A 3871-nucleotide genomic window follows, 5' to 3' on the forward strand; every position below is an offset into this window, starting at 1 on the left:
TTGCACCCAGGTGGCTGGAATAGGAGGGAGGATTCATTTTTCATATACATATATATATATATATATATATATATATATATATATATATATATATATATATATATATAATACCCTGTATATATACAGGGAGTGCAGAATTATTAGGCAAGTTGTATTTTTGAGGATTAATTTTATTATTGAACAACAACCATGTTCTCAATGAACCCAAAAAACTCATTAATATCAAAGCTGAATAGTTTTGGAAGTAGTTTTTAGTTTGTTTTTAGTTATAGCTATTTTAGGGGGATATCTGTGTGTGCAGGTGACTATTACTGTGCATAATTATTAGGCAACTTAACAAAAAACAAATATATACCCATTTCAATTATTTATTTTTACCAGTGAAACCAATATAACATCTCAACATTTACAAATATACATTTCTGACATTCAAAAACAAAACAAAAACAAATCACTGACCAATATAGCCACCTTTCTTTGCAAGGACACTCAAAAGCCTGCCATCCATGGATTCTGTCAGTGTTTTGATCTGTTCACCATCAACATTGCGTGCAGCAGCAACCACAGCCTCCCAGACACTGTTCAGAGAGGTGTACTGTTTTCCCTCCTTGTAAATCTCACATTTGATGATGGACCACAGGTTCTCAATGGGGTTCAGATCAGGTGAACAAGGAGGCCATGTCATTAGATTTTCTTCTTTTATACCCTTTCTTGCCATCCACGCTGTGGAGTACTTGGACGCGTGTGATGGAGCATTGTCCTGCATGAAATTCATGTTTTTCTTGAAGGATGCAGACTTCTTCCTGTACCACTGCTTGAAGAAGGTGTCTTCCAGAAACTGGCAGTAGGACTGGGAGTTGAGCTTGACTCCATCCTCAACCCGAAAAGGCCCCACAAGCTCATCTTTGATGATACCAGCCCAAATCAGTACTCCACCTCCACCTTGCTGGCGTCTGAGTCGGACTGGAGCTCTCTGCCCTTTACCAATCCAGCCACGGGCCCATCCATCTGGCCCATCAAGACTCACTCTCATTTCATCAGTCCATAAAACCTTAGAAAAATCAGTCTTGAGATATTTCTTGGCCCAGTCTTGACGTTTCAGCTTGTGTGTCTTGTTCAGTGGTGGTCGTCTTTCAGCCTTTCTTACCTTGGCCATGTCTCTGAGTATTGCACACCTTGTGCTTTTGGGCACTCCAGTGATGTTGCAGCTCTGAAATATGGCCAAACTGGTGGCAAGTTTCATCTTGGCAGCTGCACGCTTGACTTTTCTCAGTTCATGGGCAGTTATTTTGCGCCTTGGTTTTTCCACACGCTTCTTGCGACCCTGTTGACTATTTTGAATGAAACGCTTGATTGTTCGATGATCACGCTTCAGAAGCTTTGCAATTTTAAGAGTGCTGCATCCCTCTGCAAGATATCTCACTATTTTTAACTTTTCTGAGCCTGTCAAGTCCTTCTTTTGACCCATTTTGCCAAAGGAAAGGAAGTTGCCTAATAATTATGCACACCTGATATAGGGTGTTGATGTCATTAGACCACACCCCTTCTCATTACAGAGATGCACATCACCTAATATGCTTAATTGGTAGTAGGCTTTCGAGCCTATACAGCTTGGAGTAAGACAACATGCATAAAGAGGATGATGTGGTCAAAATACTCATTTGCCTAATAATTCTGCACTCCCTGTATATATATATATATATATATATATTTTACAAAAAAATAATCATATATAGAAATGTATGTCAGGTTAGCACATGAGCGATAAGTGTGATTTTTTTTTTAATGTGCACTCCATTGAAGTTTATGTAAAGAAGAATTTACCGCAGTCGAGCTATCAAAAGTCCAGCTGTTAGCGTGCATCGGGTTTTGTTTGTGTGCAAACATTTTACTTTCATCTTGTAATATAATCGCTAACCCGCTTGCTTTAAAAGTTTACTTTCAGGGGTGTTTGCGCACTTGTAATCTGGCCCAATAAGTAAAAAGTCATTTATTCTGTATTTTTTAACCGGGGGGTCGATCCGATAAAAATCGTCGCCCGCAAAAGTCGGCGACGCCAATATTTGCGCGGGTTTGGTATCCTATATACGGCGTAACCTAGAAGTTACGCGCGTATATTTCTGCCGTCGCCCGTAGTTTTTTGGGCCATAGGCAGGTATACTAGACCCGCGCAATTTGGTATCCAATATACAGCGTAAGGACTTACGTGGCGAAAATGGAGAAATCTTACTCCATTTTCGCCTCGCCACAAAAAGCAGCCGTAAGAAGCCTTACGCTGACTATTGGAGCCCCGTAACTCCCTAAACTGGCTGCTAAAATAAATCTAACACCTAACGCATGCGCAATGTCTATCTCCCTGTCAACCGCGATCTGCTAAAATAAACCTAACACCTAACGCATGCGCAATGTCTATCTCCCTGTCAACCGCGATCTGCTAAAATAAACCTAACACCTAACGCATGCGCAATGTCTATCTCCCTGTCAACCGCGATCTGCTAAAATAAACCTAACACCTAACGCATGCGCAATGTCTATCTCCCTGTCAACCGCGATCTGCTAAAATAAACCTAACACCTAACGCATGCGCAATGTCTATCTCCCTGTCAACCGCGATCCCCCGCCGCAATCCCTAATAAAGTATTTAACCCCTAAACCGCCGCCATCTACATAAACTAACCCCCTACTGTGAGCCCCTAAAACCGCCACCATCTGACTGATCTATCCCCTAATGTGAACCCCTAAAACCGCCACCATCTAACTGATCTATCCCCTAATGTGAACCCCTAAAACCGCCACCATCTAACTGATCTATCCCCTAATGTGAACCCCTTACACCGCCGCCATCTATATTAAAATTATTAACCCCTAATTTAATCTACCTACCCCGCCGCCAGCTATATTATCTATATTAACCCTAAGTATATTATAGTTAATATAGTTATTACATTATATATATTAACTATATTAACCCTAATTATATTAGGGTTAATATAGTTAATATAGTTACTATAGTATTTATATTAACTATATTAACTCTATCTAACCCTAACACCCCTAACTAAATTCTTATTAAATAAATCTAATTCATATTATAAACTAAAATATTCCTATTTAAATCTAAATACTTACCTATAAAATAAGATAGCTACAATGTAATTAATAATTACATTATAGCTATGTTAGGGTTTATATTTATTTTACAGGTAAATTGTTAATTATTTTAACTAGGTATAATAGCTATTAAATAGTTATTAACTATTTAATAGCTACCTAGTTAAAATAATTACCCAATTACCTGTAAAATAAATCCTAACCTAAGTTACAAATACACCTACACTATCAATAAATTAAATAAACTACAAATATCTATCTAAAAATACAATTAAATAAACTAAACTAAATTAAAAAAACAAACAAACACTAAATTACAAAAAATAAAAAAAAGATTACAAGATTTTTAAGCTAATTACACCTATTCTAAGTAGTGGGGGTAGTGTTAGGTTTATTTAAGGGGGGTTTGGGTTAGATTAGGGGTATGTGGGTGGTGGGTTGTAATGTTGGTGGTATTGTGTTTTTTTTTGCCGGCAAAAGAGCAGTTTTCTTTGGGGCATGCCCCCACAAAAGGCCCTTTTAAGGGCTGGTAAGGTAAAAGAGCTTTGAACTTGTTTTAATTTAGAATAGAGTAGGGAATTTTTTTATTTTGGTGGGCTTTATTATTTTATTAGGGGGCTTAGAATAGGTGTAATTAGCTTAAAAATCTTGTAATCTTTTTTTTATTTTTTTTAATTTAGTGTTTTTTTTTTTGTAATTTAGTTTAGTTTATTTAATTGTATTTTTAGATAGATATTTGTAGTTATTTAATTTATTGATA

Source organism: Bombina bombina, chromosome 7 (genome assembly GCF_027579735.1).
Source record: "Bombina bombina isolate aBomBom1 chromosome 7, aBomBom1.pri, whole genome shotgun sequence".
Taxonomy (NCBI): Eukaryota; Metazoa; Chordata; class Amphibia; order Anura; family Bombinatoridae; genus Bombina; species Bombina bombina.